Source organism: Musa acuminata, unplaced genomic scaffold, assembly GCF_036884655.1.
Source record: "Musa acuminata AAA Group cultivar baxijiao unplaced genomic scaffold, Cavendish_Baxijiao_AAA HiC_scaffold_1056, whole genome shotgun sequence".
Lineage (NCBI taxonomy): Eukaryota > Viridiplantae > Streptophyta > Magnoliopsida > Zingiberales > Musaceae > Musa > Musa acuminata.
Genome location: NW_027021270.1, coordinates 1 through 16,804, shown reverse-complemented (window position 1 = coordinate 16,804; position 16,804 = coordinate 1). Strand labels below are relative to the sequence as shown.

Below are 16,804 nucleotides of genomic sequence, written 5' to 3'. Positions count from 1 at the left end.
TGCAGAGCCTAAAGAAGGAAGTAGGGTATAGGGCTCTGGCTTATCAAGAGTCTTACTTGGTCTGGCTATTCAGGTGAATGCAGTTTCTGGACCAATGAATGAGGATGCCGATATGTTATTAAGTCATAGGAGTGATGTTACAGAATGGTATAATATGAAGAAACAAGCGCTTACGGAGTTGTAGAGTTCATTAAGTGTTGAGTAATCTTATTCTATTTGATTCTATGTGGGCACTAAATCATATTCAAACAAAACAAGTAAGTAGAGTTCATTAAGTGTTGAGTAATCTTATTCTATTTGATTCTATGTGCACTACTATTTTCATTAATGTTTCTCTTATGAAGGTTATTTTCATTCTAGTGTTTGTTTACTCTATTCTATATGAGTCTCCGCTAGATTAGATTCCTTATTGCAAAGGGCGCATCGAACTAGTAACGGAATAAGGACTGCTAGATTCCATTCCGTATTGCCAAGGGCGCTCGAGAGATGATTTCATCAATTATGGAGTCTGTTACTTAATATTCATAACTAATGCATATGTTACTTATATTCCATTCCGCAGCGCACAGCATATTCCTTCAGTAAAGTTCCAGAAGCAATAAGCAACCTCAAAGACAAGCACGCACAACAGAAGAGCGCAAAGCAAACAAGGGAAGGAAGAGCCCGATAGTTCTTTCCCGAAAATCAAGCTATATTTCTTTCTTTTTAGAGGATGACCTATAAGACCCATGAAACCAGTGATTTCGGCTCATAAAGAAAAAGAGGCCGGGAAGAACGCTCACTACTCTCTATGGTAAGAATGAACTACTCTAGGAAATGGATTGCTCACTTATTATCGAGAATGAATGGGACCTACGAAGATAGCTTGAACTGGCATTGTTACTACAGATAGAAAATGGAGATAGAAGCATCGTCTTGTCTTCCCAAGGGCAAATAGAGAGAACCATTGTCTTCCCAAGCAAGGTAGAGATTCCCAAGCGCAGGAGAGGAAAGAGATGGAATTTACTGGGTTTCACCAATTGACTGACTTACCGTACTAGAGCGATGAGCTAACTGAGCTCCAAAGGGTAATTCCAGCTTATATTCTATTCCATTATCATTAAAGCTTATATTCTATTCCATTAGATTCTATTTAAGGGTCATTCCAGTCTATTCTGTAATTCCAGTCTATTCTATTATATTATAGGGTAATTCCAGCTTATATTCTATTCTATTATGTATTATGGTAATCCACTGAACGCCCAAGATCTTTCTCTGAATATACTAGTCCTGTTTCATTTATTGCTTGCTATGTGTTTGTTGTAGTTACTTGGCTATTCCCTTGCCGTTTTCTGATAAGCTACGATTCCCTTCCCTTGCTTTTCGTTTTTCGCTGGGTAAATAAATCAGGCTCTTAGCACCTTCCTTTCATTTTAGTACAATACCGTATACCAGAGCTATATCTCTTTATTCTGACTCTCTTATGACTTATGATCTAATCCCCCGACGACCGAGATTGAGTCCTCGCCTTAAGATCTCCTTCCTTACTCGCTAAGAACAGGTCTTTACTTGGAAACAACAGAGACTCAGCATATTTCTGAAAACGCTCAGACGAGAGAAAGCTAACGATATACGCGAACGAAATACCTCTTTAAGTATTAATAACTCCATGCCTTCCTTCATCTGTCGAACCATCCCTGACATGGTCTTCCCTCTTTCTCTGTCTTCGCTGACTTTATTGCTTGCTTGTCTCGGTATTTCATAATATAATCCAAACTTTTCCCTTTGTTCGAGCTTAGCTGGTATATTTCGAATTCAGACCACTTTTGGTACTACAGAGGTATATCTTCATAAATCCCTTTTGCCTTAATTCTTCCAATCCCTCTCTTATCGAATGAGCAGGTAAGTACATTCATCTTCCCCCTTGACATAGCATGATCCCCCGGTCGATTGAGTCGAAACTTCCCCTTTGTACGGAATCCTCTATGTATGTTACCTAGGTCGCGAGTGATTAATACAGCCCAATAAGCGTTTTCAGTCAAGAACGTTGTAGTTTATGATCCCAAATACTTCTTATATCTTCCTTATACCGAGCGAGATTTAGAGATGAAGCGGGCAAGCAACAGAGAGAGAGAGTGTATTTCCAAATAGATATAGAGAGTGTATTTCCAAATACGGAGTTCGAGTCAGTTAGATCATAAGTAATAATCGAGTAATAATCCAGAGATATAGCTTTGGAAGGCCTAGCTTAGCAGGTCTGGTCTCTTGCCTCAGCAGACTCAACAGATCATATCTCGGAAACAATACTTTTCAAAGGCACAGAGCAAACACCGGTATCTGCCTTAGATGGCTTTGATAGATTTCCACCCTTTGAATCTTAGAGAAAATGACTTTCCCCCCCTTGATTGAGTTCTTCCGACTTCCTTGTTGAACTTTCAGACTGCTCCACTCCTAGCCAGAAGTCAGACAAGCATCAATGCCCGGCCCCAGTTAAGCAAAACACCCTGCCATTGGCTTAGGACGAGTATGTTGCTGGTTCATAATCAAAGGATGAAGCGGGCATCGCTATATTTCTTTTCCGCTTACGTTTGCGCGTCCTAACCAAGGCTAGGCACGAACATCAGTACTATACTTTATTACCGCCGAAGACATCTATTGTAATAGAAAGAGTGGAGCGGCCCTTAGCCTTTCCGCTCGCTACCGCTTTTAACTCGCTGACGCTTGGAACTCAACTCCTGACGCCGAAGGCATATATTGTAATAGAAAGAGTGGAGTAGTAGGTTGGATTCTTTTGTTTTCTACCTTCCGTAGTTGCTTGGCGTCTAGTAGTTACTTGTCTATCCGTTGCTTGGCCCTACGTTGCTTGGCGGCCCCTCGAATCCAGATTTTCTAAGCAACCAATGTAAGATCCGAACCAAGGCATTCAGTCTGATATACTACTGGTATAACCCTCTGAAGCAAAGCATGAATTCTAGTAAGGCAAGGGGTAAAGACATAGAATTTCTAGGGAACCGTAGCCAAGTGGTTAAGGCAGAAGTCTGCAAAACTTCTATTCGTCGGTTCGAATCCGACCGGTTCCTACTGCGCCATTCTATCATGAACTTCTAATGTAAGTGGATAGAACGCCAGGCTCAAACCTTAGAATTCAAGGAGGTGAGAGTAGCATATAAGTATAAGTTACGAAAAAGCCTTCCTGATTCCACAGTATCATGCATTTGCTTATACCAACCATATCCACGCGAAAGATGAGGGCGTTTTTGCTAAAGATGAGGGCCTTCTTTGCAGTTCATATATAAGCCTGAATAAGTAAGTGAGTTTTGTTCATAAACAGGGCCGAAGATCTTCAAGAGGTTTACTTGCTGGCTTGCGAGGCTCCTCCGTTGATTGCTAACCATAGGATATAGTTACAGCCAATATTCATTGCTATTCTGGCTTCTGTGCCTTCTTTGCTATTCTTTATGTTCCTGTTACGAGACGACCTCGGCTCAAGCTGATCCCACACCGAAAGTGGTCAAGCAGTCTTGGGCTCCATCAATCAATGAGGGGGAAACCAAAACCAGTTTGAGTTCCACGCCATCACTGAGCCGGGTTCATACCCAATAGTTGCGGAGATTCAAGTAGCCTTTTCCACTATACTGCCGAGATCCATCATATCTTTTTCACAAAGCAGCACAGGTAGCAATGATAGTCGAAAGGATTTCTTTCTTCATATCCAAGGAGAGTTTGAACGTTAAGCAAGAAGAGCGTAGAGTTCGGCGATGGGCTATTTCACCGACCGTAAGTAACTTATCCTTTCTATCTGCCGAAGACGCAAGTATCCGCTTGTGTGAAGAGACAACACGCAGAGTAGGGACTCTTTGTCTATAAAGGAAGGGCAAATCAAAAGGAAGGGCCAAGTTAACCTAGCTCTATTCTAGAGCAACAAGTAATATCCGTAGCTACTAGGCAAGTTAGTATAAATCTTTATCTGTATTTGCAGGGTCAGGTGTAAGAATACCAGAATGGAGTTTCCTTGCCTATACTGATTCAAGGCGTCAGCGAGTTATCCCCGGAAGGTAGAAAACTACAGTGACAGTTCACGGATCAGAACAGAAGCCATAAAGAGTCAAAGTTGGCCTAACGTAGTTGGTTGTCTCCAGAAAGTAGTAGTTGTCCAATTGAAGCAAGATAGTAGTTGTCCAATTGAAGCAAGAAGGAAAGTCTCAAGTTTAGTTGACAGTTCTATCCCCTACTCGGTATATAGCTAAATATATGGTTTATTCTCCTATTCCGGACAGGAAGGAGGTATCTTCTCTGCGCCAACACACCTGACTTTATCACTGTTGATTCGATATACCCCACTCAGGCAAGGCATCCATACTATGCATCCATACTAGGCACCCTTAGAGCTAGAGCACCGACGTCAAGCCAATCACTTCCATTGTCGCCAACACATGAAACTCTATCTACTGACTCGGGAAAGTCAATAACTGCCCTCCATAATAGACCGACGTCAACAACAGAACAAGTATACTTTTCTCAAACTCCACTTTATGAACCGCTTGCTCCGGCCAGTATTCTCTGTCAAGGAAATCAGGCCAAAAAGGCAAAGCAAGTAGGCAAGCTAACCGCATCTGTAATTCCGTACTTCCAGTTTCATTCAGTATTAGTAGCAAGAGTGATAGGAGATGGATAACCGAGTCCTGTGCCAACACAATACTTTAGATCAGTAGTTTGTATTGTTCCAGTTCGAAAGTTAGGAAAGGGAGTTGATTGTTGTGCCTAGTTGCTATAGTAGTAAAGAAGCCTAGTAGCAGCTGTATTGGCGCGGAGTCAAATAAGGGAGAATACCAGAGTCTGCCCTTAACCCAGCTTCCGAACCAATTAAGTCAGAAGAGAAGTGAAATCAAAAGAGAAAGACAGGAGCCTCAGCCTAATTCAGGTATAAAAGAAATGGAGTTATAGGAGCCTCGCCTAATTCAGTTATCAGAGAGAAAAGATCTTCGTTCACCAAATCACCAAAACATGAAAATCACTGAGAAACTACTTGGATTTCCACTATACTGATGCTCTACACACACTGTATAAGAAAATCACTATCACAAATCTCTATTATTATTAAGGATAACTGATGAAACTTCCACTCGGTATTTAACTCGAGCAGGACTAAAAGCCTTTCTCACTCGGTTACCAATCTCTTAATTGTCCCCTATTTCTATATATCTAATACGAAGACTTCCACCAATACGGGCTAACATCTTGGATTATAGTTTCTAAGCATCAATACTAGACTATGGCTACTTAGTTCTATTCTTTAATTCTAACTTTCCTACTTGTCTGCTTTAAGATCTTTGTCCTGTGCCACTTATATATCTGCAGCCTACCTCCCATTGTCCACCCTTTCCGCCCTGACCCTTGCTTGAAGAGTCTGATCCTTTACTGACACTGCTTCTCAATAGTATTTTCACTAGGAACAGAAAAAGACTAATATGAAGTAGACCTAGACCCAGCCCTACCCTCGTATTGGAATTCTTTGTGTCATCCGTTCACCTATATAAGAAGAAGATAGAATGAAGTATGGGAGCCAATACACTACTAACGTGTAGCGGCAGGTGTTCTCTAGGACTGAGGAGATAGATTTGTTCTATGCTTAACACAAGCACCCGAGCCAGTACTTAATGGAGAATATCTCCTCTGATCTGGTCTTGGTATTGCTACTATACCTAAGTAAACTCATTCCAGTAGAAGCCTCTATAATAAGTCCGATGTGGTTGCAGACACAAGTAACAGGATAGGCTAGGCTCTGTCAACTCACAACTCCTCAGTCAACTAATTCCATTCAATTATCAACTTCAGTACTATAAGGAAGGTCAAACTCTGTTAGTTGGATAACCCCTGCTGCTAAGGGGGGCCAAGCAACGGGCAAGTCACTGGACAAGTAACTACTAACCAAGCCGATCGCCAAGCAACTACTAATGACCAAGCAACGGGACAAACAACTACTAATGTTGTGCGGCAGGGCTGCTCTTCCGGCCAAGACACTACTAATGTGGCGCGGCAGCAAGTAACAGTTATTACGGCCAAGCAACTACTAACGTTGCGCGGCAGGGCCGCTCCACTCTTTCTATTACAATCTATGTTTTCAGCGGTAGGAGCCTGAGCTAAACGGCAGTGAGTTCCAGCGGTAGCGAGCTAAAAGAGCGTCAGCGAGTAGTTTCTTGGCGGAGCAATACAAGCAGTAGGAGCAGTGCCAGTTAACTCCCCAGTTCCAGTTATCAAGTAAGAATGACACTCAGGAGTGAAAGAATGCAATTAGTTGTCTGCTTGGCTACTTGCTATGTGTTTGGGAGTTAGGTTAGTTGAAAGAGCCAGAGATGGGTAAGAATTAGCTCCAACGGGCATAACCCTAATAATAGGATTTCGCTGGGTATAATAGATATGGGTAACTCACCTATAGCTCCCGTCCTTTAATAATGGAGTTTACTCGGCTCGGAAGGGAAACAAATACTTCTTTTCTTTCTATTTCCGCCCCAGGTAGTCTGGTTCCTGTGAGAGTGAGAGTTTAATCCCAAGTTATATATCCCTAGTTTGATCTTCAGTTGACAGGTATATACTGTTATGCGACAGGGAGTTATAGCCCTGTGTATCTAGGCTCAAAAGGAATTAGAAGCTCCATTGGGAGTCCGACATGAAGTATTTCCCATTCCACGGGCACAGATGAGCGGCCCTGCCGCGACACACGAACAAAGGAATTGTTATAACTGCGTTATAACCCACTACTGCTGCTGCCGCACAACGGCTTACGCCGTTGCTTGTCTATCCGTGTCTTGGCTGTCTTTATAAGTAATTTCCGCCTAACATATTTAGGGTTCCTTCCTTTCTTACCCAAGTCCAGTGGTTGGACTCAAGGAAAGTAGTCTCATTCTTATTAGTTTCCGTTCCATTCTTTGGTAAGCGAGCCCAGCCCAGTGGAATCATTATTAGGGGCAGTAGCATCTGTCTTAGTAGTTATAGGATAGAGATTAGCTAGTAGCAAGAGTCGAGGTGGGTGGGGACGAGTGAAAGAATGCGATTAAGTGGTATGGTAAGGAAAGTCAGCCCAATAGTAAGTAGAGCAAGAGTTCAAGTCAAGATAGTAAGGCTGGGAATGCGGAGCGTCAGAGTGGTTTTCAAAAGTGCAGCTCGCTACTTGATGTTGATTCTTACAGGCACACTGGGTTCATTCTCTTATTTCTCTGAGTCGATTCCTTCTACTGATCTTAACACGGTCTCGTAGCTGGTCTTATAGGTTTTGCAGTGGAGACCAGTATTCTGTATTTCTAGTTTCATTCCTTAATCAAGGAGTAGCGTAGAAGAAGTCGAGTCTAGTAATAAGGGGAGTCAGGGCAATCCTAGTTCTTAGTTTCAGTATGGTGCGGGTTGGTTCAATTGTTTTATGGGCGTAGTCATATTACCAGTTAGTAGATTATGTTACCGATCAGTTCAATTAGAATTAGTTATAGTATAGGTTCGAGACTGACAAGCAAGAAAGCAAGTCACCCCCGACGTGGTAATGATAGAATCAAATATAGGAGTTTTTAGCTCGCTACCGTTTTCACTCAGGCTTCAACCAGTCAGTATGAGAATGTAACTGGTGAGGCAAAGTAGTAGTCTGGTTCTGGTTCTTGACCAAGTCCTGTGTGAGCTAAGGAAGGGAAAGAATTCCACCCTTATTATAATCCGTCAAAGAATTAATATAGTTACCGCAATTAGTACATCGGAACCAGTTGCATCAAACCCAGGGGTAGGGGCTCTTATAGTAAGTTGTTGCTAGTTAGGCTAGGCTTAGGCTAGTTGACTTACTTTTACTGGGCGAGGGTAGTGGTCCTGTCGAATCTGTATTAGTTGACAGAAGAATCAGGGGAAGCGTAGTTACTTAGCTGTTTACTACCCCAACTAAGTGGAGTCAAACTCTGATCTTAGTTCCAGAAGGTAAGCGGTTAAGTCAGAAGGAGAGTGAAGTTCTGTTCTTGTGTCTGTTCGAGGAAAGTCAACTAGACTCTTGGGGGGTGAGGCGAGGAAAGGGGAGTTCCTGATTCAAGTATGGGTTAAGTATAAGTGCTTGTGCGAGCGTAAGTCGCTGCTAAAGTGGTTGTTGAGAAAGCCTTTCCTTTCCGGGTAAGTCGCAGCTGTTGTGCTTGACTCCGTTGTGCTGTACTTTGATCCTACTACCTACTATGAAGTCAGAATCAAAAGAATCTTAAGCTACTGATGGAAGGAAATAAAGTATTTGTTGAGCCCGCCTCCATATCTGGATTTACAGCCCAAACTAGTAGCGGAGTGGTCTAGTCCAAGCATGAAATGAAAGTGAAGCTAAGGCGGATGCAGAGGATGAGGATGAGGATGCCAATAAATAGTAAGAAAGAGCTTTATATAAAATGAAAGTGAGAGTCAAACTCCCGAAAGCAGTAGATTCACAATTATTCACAATTCCTGTTTTCGATTTATGTAACCAAAATAGGCAGCTTTAAGAGTCCGTCCTGTTTGGGGGATATGAAGAAGGTCAAGAAAATGGAGCTGGGTATGAAGCATACTCAGGATCTAAAGAAGGATCTGGCTTTGAAGCAGGACCAGAAGAAGAACAAAATGAATCCGCTGCTGCTCCTCACGCGGCAGTTAAGTCGTCAGCTGCAATCGAGTATTCAAGGAGAGTTCCTGATTCAAGGAGAGAGGGCAGATAGACCATGTAGCGGTTGGTTCGGTTAAGTATAAAGTAAGTAGCGCAAGTCAACAACCAAGGGAATAAAGATCCTGATCAGATTCCACAGAAGGGTATGGTGTTCCCATAATCTTTGTTTACCCGAGTTAGAAAAAGAAGTAGTTAAGTGGTTTCAAGGCAAGTAAACAGGAAACGGTTCTGAAAGCAGAAAGTTCCCTTCAAGTAGTTTTGTTCAGGATGCGCTAATAACAGAAGAATACATCTGGTTTAGTTAATTCTTAAGGTAGGGAGCACAGGGTTGTCGAGGGAGAGAAAGAGAGTTACTGATTCCATTAAACCCCTAGGGCTAAGGATTCTGTTTTTTATCTGTCAACAACAAAAGAACTTTAGGCATTAATTAAGGGCACAGGACAAAGTCAGAATTGACCTAACTAGGCTCCTAACGCTTTTCAGCTCGCTGACGCGACAGCGAACACAGGACTAGTAACAACTGCCGCACAACTACTTACGTCGTTGCTTGGCGTCTAGTAGTTGCTTGTTGGAATAAGTCATTTCAGAAGGAAACTGGGGTAGTCAAACAATGAAACCAGTCAATCTTAGAATGAAACCAAGTAAGAAAAGACTAAGTAGCTAACTTACCACAGCACCGCATCTAGGGCAACTCTGTAGTGCTAGTCTAGTCAAGAAGAATGGAACGCAGGTCGAGGTGGGCAAGGTAAGAAATAGAGGACTGAGCGAGATCGGGCCTAATACATAATTCGGGTAAGAGAGCTATTGGTTCAAGTCCGATAGTGAGTAGTGTGATTCCTAGTTCCATTCCTTTACTCACTAGTTGCATTCCACTACTAGGCGCGGGTGGTTTACTGACTTTGTGTGGTAGTGAAATCAAATCAAAGAAATATCAAACTAGAAAAAAAGAGATCTTTTGCCTATACTAACTAAGTAGACACACAGTAATAAAAAACATAGGATAATGGACTATAAGAAAACGGATTCCACTAGGGATTCTGACAATCACTTAACTCGAACAGGACTACCAGGGGCGGACAACTACCTTATCTTTAGGAGCAAAGGAATACAGAAACAGACAAAGTAGAAGAACAGAACCCAGATTGAGAGAGAGAAGCAAAAGTCATTAAAGGAAGAAAACCCGCAACAGGCAACTCGTATAACTCTCAAGAACACAGGACAGGCAAGATAGGGGCATGGAGCTATTTCAGCACTTATTGAGTTTGATGGGCAAATCATAAGAAGTGTCGTTAGAGTTCATTGACGCCTATAAGATTGATGGTTCAGTGACTTAACTCATTAGTATAGGAGTTTTCTCAGTGGAAAAGTATTGTTTCGGTTGCAAGTACTGTTATTGTAAGTAGTGAGGCAAAGCTACTACTGGAGCAAGAGCAAGAAATCAGAATGGATAGAATTAGTTGACTCCGGAGAGGCGAGGAAGCCTATTAAGTACGGAAGTCAAGAATAGAACTGGTAAGGACAAGAATGCAACTAAGTAGTAACAGTATCGGTCTGCAGGGGAAGCAGTTAGGACAGAGGAACTAGCGGCCCCAAAAACATCTATTGTAATAACACAAAGAAAGGAACGAAAACATATAGAATTATAGTATCACTAAGTATCCCGATGGCATAGGGTCTCCATGTTTTCCTAAAGACACTCATTTGAGTCCACATAACATAGGGTTATTACCACTTTGGCTCTAAACATACCAGTTAGCAAGAGGCACATAAGCAAACTCAAGAGCAGATAAGCCTTCCAAATTCAGCAGTGTTGATTGAAGTGTTTGTTAACAGTAATTAAGTAGATGAGCATTTTCATCATTATATATAATAGTTCTTTAGTGAGCTTCTTCCCAAGTGGTGCCTTTCTGCTTAAGTCTCCTCAGAATATTATCAAGGCGGCAACAACTCTTAATAAAGAATTCAATCCGAGAAATCAAGTCAGAGTTGACCTCTCTCTCCCCTCCCTAGTGCTTTTAGATTCCAATAAGAATTCCACTACCCAGGTAAGAATCATAGGATTGAGCTCTGTATCATAGAAAGAGAAGTTCAAACCCTAGGGCGATCCTCCCTGCCAACCTAGGGCCCAGCAAAGTCAAGAATCGAATTGCTTGTGATTGTGGTATCCTACTTTTTGTATCCCAGATTATTGTTTGTGGTGTATCCTACTAGTTTGTGGTATCCTACTTTGTGAAGTTTCAAGTTTAGTGTGAGTTGAAAGATCTTCATCAGCAGAATTGCCTGTTGGAAATAAAGTTAAGGAAAAGAAAAGAAGAGAGTACCGGCAAAGAATGGGCTGCCCGCTCATTAACGCCCTCAGCTCCAATTCTTCTAATTTGAAGTGTGCCGCGGTGCTTTTGTTGTCGACTCGAGAATCAGCAGTTATTGGAGCACTTACTAGGTTTTGGCTAGAAAGAGCAAACTCGCAACTACTTCTATATTGACTATGTCCTGTTTACTAGGGGTTTGGTAAACGGGTTATCCTTCCACTCTACCTACTCAGTTCAAGGATAAAGGTTTTGTGTATACCTTCCCCCGACTCTTAAGCATCAGATCTCTACGACTTAACTCAAATAGGGCATTCAAAAGCATACTTTCAAATAGCTTCTTATCCTGTTCGTTCGTGTTACGCGTCAGTTAGTCGAGGCAACCAAAATGCATTTACAGAATGTTTTTAGGTATCAAATTACCGATTACCATAAGGAGGAGTTGACCCTAGGTTCAAGTTAGCAAAAAGGCCTGATTGTCTGTCACGTGCTAAGGATTTAAGTATAGAGTTCCAAAGCGGAATCCAATAAGCAGCTGGTAAGTAGCATCAGAAGCAAATGGTAGAGATTGATTAGTAAATACACTGACTGCTCCCTTATCTTCAACACTATAACCAGTACTTTATGATTCTCCTTATCCCGATCCTTCAAGGTAAATCACCCTCACTCTCCTTGAAGAACCTTAACCAAAGAAAGACAGATGAAACTCTCACTGCTGCCGATCCTGACAGTAAGATATTCTGTGACTCGTTTTTAAGCCATAACTTAAACCAAGGGAAGAAAGATAAACAGAGGAATTATAAGCAGTAGAATCTGCCTGATTGCCCCAACTCGGGATGAAACTGGCACTATTAAGTAAGTCGAATAAATAGTTTCACTGGCACCATTACAAGGGAAAAGCCTTAGCCTTTGACTCTATCTTCTTTCTTTTGCACTCAATGCAGTTTTGTCGATGTTCCATTGCTTTGTTAGGATTAGGATACAATAAAGTTCCATTTCCTTTCCTCCGGTCTGTGTTTTCATTTCATTAGTTCCACTAAAAAAAAGGCAAAAGGGGCTTAAGAATAATAAGGACAGTCATCAGGTCAAGTCAACAAATAATTCTCAAACTTCTACTTTCTCCTCTAACGCGGTGGTCGATTACTTCTTTCCCTTTAGCTTAGAATCAAATAGTGAGTATATCTTCTTGCCCGAACTCTAAAGTTAATAATTTATGGAATTTCATCTTTCTTGCGCAGCGCCGTATCGGATTAACCTAGTTGTAAAGATAAGAGAGTGGGGATGGGACACGAAGTACTGTGTTTGAGGTAAAGGCGGGAAAGAAGAAAGAGAAGCTGTTAGGCTTTACTGGTTAATTCCTCATAAGCTGTGGAATCAGTATTTGTAGCCAGAGGTCTAGTAGTCAGCAAGCTCAGTAGAATGTTACGTGTTAGCGAGATACGAGTTGGTACGGCCAAGTAGTCACTATTCATGTTACGCGGCAGCAACAACTTAGTTGACCTCAAAAGCAGCGAGTTGACCTCATAAGCATAAGCAGCGAGGCTCTTAGCACCTTTCTTTCCCTCTTGCCTCTGATAGAACTGGATCGGATCGGATCAAGAAGTAAAGGATCGGGTTGGTGCTCTAGCCTAGCTCCAAGTCTTGTTGAGGGTGAAATTAGTAAGTGCCAGTAGTATACGCTTGCCCCTGTTCGAGTTAAGTGATAGTCCGAATCCCTTGTTTCAAGCTTAATTGTAAGGCTCGGGAGCTTGTGTTAAGCAAAGAAGAAAAGATAGAATTGTGTGGAGAACGCCTGCCGCTCATCTGTGCCCGGTTTTATGGGAAATCCATCATTGAATACCAAAATGGGGGCCTATAAATGCATTTTGAACCCTATTCTTACTGGTCTCCACTATCATATCTGCGCCTAAACTATCATATCTGCACCTCTTATTCCAGAGTAGCAAACCCCTAAATAAGAAGTTGTTTCACTGGTGTATCCTCAGCTAACAGGGGGAACTCCCTAATGCTATTGTTCCTGCCAACACTCCAAAAGAAGCTGTTATTACTCACTTTTGCCATATAATAAGGATGTTGCTTAGCCCCCGAGCACAGGACTTGAAGTCGAATCAGCAGTAGAAAGGTGAAGTTTCAGGAAAGTATCTAAGAGGATAGGTCGGCAAAAGGAAAAGCAGAAACACAAAGTACTAGCGATGCCCTACCATAGCCCTAAATGAGTTGCATCTGGTGAGTTCTTTGACTCAGCTTACGGAGAAAGTGTTGAATACTCTGTAACCTTACTATCCACTTCTCTGGTCTGAAACTACTGATGCATTTGGTATATATGTATTCATTATTATTCCTGTTGTGCTCGGTATATATGTATTTGTTATTATCCCTGTTGAGCTCTAGCGGCAGCAAGTCGTCGTAACTGTAGTAGCCCTGTTGAATCCATAAGAGAAAGAGCATCTCTGTCAGTTCAGTTAAGGGTGTTTGGCGAGGCTATAGTAGCAACTGTAGGAGTGAGTCAATTCGGCTCTACTTTCTTCTGGAACTGGCAATTCTTATGCTTCCTTTCTTCTTAACCGCTAGTGGGTCAATACAGAACTGTTGATTCTTCTTCAACACCCGAACTTAACTTTAGATTAGTTGTCATAGAGAATGGCTTGCTTGCTCCAGTTTCATCTATCCGAATTATGTATTAGGCCTTATCCAACCCTAGAAACGAACCCAGCACTGGACCCTTCTACTGGGCAATTACTTAAGGGCTTATGATTCTAGAGGTTACTTTCCTCGCCTCGCATCAAAGACTTGAAGATATTAGGTATTATATAAGATAGTTTACACTAGTATACGAGTTTGTTGAGGTGCCAAAGTAGTCGACTCTCAATTCTGTATTTGTAGAAAGAGCACCAGGTGGGCGAGAAAGAGGGAAGTTTCTTCTTCAAGTAAGGAGCAACCAAGCAACTTCCTTGAGAGTTCCTGTTATTGGCTCATTGTCTACAAGAGAGGGATCCGAGGCAGTGGAGGCAGTATCAGAGGCAGTTCGTAAGGAAGCCGCAAGTGGAAAGTCTCATTCCGTTATTGGTGTTAGTGCTTCTGTAACTGGAGACTTGAGTTCTTATCAAATGCCTACGATGTGTTGGGAATGGGAAGAAAGAGACATAACCGCGCCTAACTCAGTTAATTAATAACTTAGCTACTAGGCAATAAGCTATAAGAACAGGTTATTACCAATATTCTGCATTGTAGTAAAGTAGAAAACTCCATTCTGAAAGGAAGGAAAGAGCAACCAAGCAGACCCTCTCACGCCAACACATTCCCTTAAGGCTAAGACTAGTTTACCCCTAGTATATCTATCTTCTTCTCTATTCTCTACCCATCTTTCTTTACCTATCTTTTGACCCTATTCTTAGAACTGAGAGCAGTAGGGCGATACAGGCTAGTAATGACTTTGCAATAGAAGTAGGTGAGCAATAGGGCGATACAGACCAGTAATGGAATTGAATGCACTTCACTTCATATAGAGCTAAGTCACTTCATTATAGAGCTAAGTCACTTCATTACAAAATACCGAAAGTGAGTTTGCCGGCGCAAGAACCAGTGTACGAGTTCCTGAAACCGACGAACAGTTGTTATATTAAATACAATACCAGAGTTAGATGAGCTATTCTTATAAGTATTAATAATAAGAAATAAGTATATAAGAAATCCGTATTAATAATAAGAAATAAGTAAAAGTCAATTGAACTTGTATATAAGGGGGTGTTTGTCTAACTCGAACAGTAATTGACTGAAACTCCTATCCTTCGTTAGCGCCTGCACCCGCACTGCTCACTTTAGCCTCTTCTTCTCACGCTTCTTACTTGAAACTGGAATCCATCAGCTTGGCACCTACCCCTGGAAACTCGTAGAACTCAGCTGGGCACCTCGGAAAGTCAATTAACGTACTTGTTCTTGCCCGAACTCTAGTTTGAGAACTGCTGGCTGCTGACTGACTTTCAACAACAGCGCTCGTAGCTGACTGACTTTCTACAACATCACCGCTGTCAGCTTATGAACCTTTAAAAGCTTCTTCAACTAGAAAAGGCACTGGTATACCGATCTCCTATCCTGGGTCTCCCTATCCCCTATCCTGGGTGTTACCTACTGGATTTCCCTTTCTTCTCTTCACCCTGAAACAATACCACCAGCTACAGCGGGACAACCACTTGAGACTTGACCTCGAGGAGTCTCTGGGAACTCAGGCTCCCATCTATACCTTAGATTCTAACTTGAGAGCTCAGCAGATGAGGTTCGGGGGTCTCATTCAAATATAATAATAATATAGATGTGGGTGCCTCGCCTAGTAAGGGTGCCTAACCTGATTCCGCCCGCCAAGCAAATCTCTCTTGTTTTTCTTTTTCCTTTACCGATCCGCTTCTATATTCTATATATGACAAAACCAGAACTACACTTGCAGAACCGTTTGATGCTTACCCCTTAACTGACTTAGATCCGTGTAGGCTATCCGAACTCCACTTTCATAACCGATGGCTGCTTCCTTGCGCACAAGCCAAAGAATAAACTGAGATACTGTGACACTGACACACTTGTTCTTACTGGGCATTATAATATTAGTTCTTGCTAGACATATAATGTTTCTTCTTGCTTGCTGGGCATATAATGTGTTTGTTCTTGCTTGGGTATCTAAGATTGGAATTGATTCTTTCGATTCGAGCGGCGTATCGCATTAACCTAGCAGTAGGGTAGTAAACTCATCATTGCATTAACCTAGCAGTAGGGTAACTAATCATTATCTAATTGTTTGTTTATTATATAATTGTTTGTTTCGAGCTTCGAGTAAACCAGGAAACCAAGGAATTGAACATATCAGAACAGCCCCTTCCTCACGCGTTAGGCAGCTAAAGAAGATAAGACAAGAAGTAGAGTGTGATTGATTGTTAGAATGTTGTTCCAGAGGTCGACCACAACTCGGTTAAGGGTCAATTTTTCCATTCGAGTCTAGATGATATATACTGTATTCTTCCCTACTCCTTAAGAGGAAAGAGATGTTTAACACACCGCTACGTCCACATGGGCGTGATCTTCGGCTTGGGTGGGCTTGGCTTATTCATCATAGGATCCAAAAGTGGATAATACGGATGTCGAACTATACTTTATTAACCGATATTTGAGTCTTCTCAAGCACCCGACCCGAACTCCACTAGATTCTGTTCTTTGCCTTTGTAGTGGTAGCTTTTCTCTTGCTCTAGTACTGTTGCTTGGCCCGCGAACTCAATCTATTCAAGTCTTGGCTGACGGGTTCAAAGAAAAGAAAGTCAGGAGCTGAAAGCCAGTGCCGTGTTCTGTATTTTATTCGAAATCGGAGCGAGTAAGGGTGTGCATGGGTACCGACCGACATCCGTTGCCTGATGGTAGGATCTATCTTCTGCGCTATCTTTGTATATATGCTTCGGTCCCTTCCCTAGACCTACGCTACTAGTTCTATTTTCATTAAGCCGAATCATCAGAGGAATCTTAGGTACTAACTCTATGTTTACCTGAGAAGGAGAAAGAGTCCGGCAAGAAGCCTTATTCCTAATGGTAAGAAAAAGGGACCTAAAAGAAGGTGGGGCAGAGAACACCGTGCATGAAGCAAGAGGTCGTATACGTCTAGGGGGACTCCCAATAAACAATAGAGTGGAAGCGACGTATACCTGAGTATACCGATGCCGATGGATTTCTTTTTCTAGAGATTCCCCGTAGAATAGGTTCTCCTTAGTTTGCTTTTCCCGATAAGAGAGAAAGGGATGCCTATATCGATCGATTAACATAAGGCTTTAACAAGGGTTTCCCGACTTCTTTATGTCCCCGAAAGGAAAGCTTAGCTAGAGGGATCTCGTTTACTCTT

General features: G+C 42.1%; 1 non-coding gene across 1 annotated transcript; it reads left to right on the top strand.

Moving 5' to 3' along the window:
• Positions 1-2,986: 2,986 nt before the first annotated feature.
• TRNAC-GCA (transfer RNA cysteine (anticodon GCA)) lies at positions 2,987-3,059 on the top strand. The gene has a single exon. It is a non-coding gene; the product is annotated as a tRNA-Cys (tRNA).
• The last annotated feature ends 13,745 nt before the right edge of the window (positions 3,060-16,804 follow it).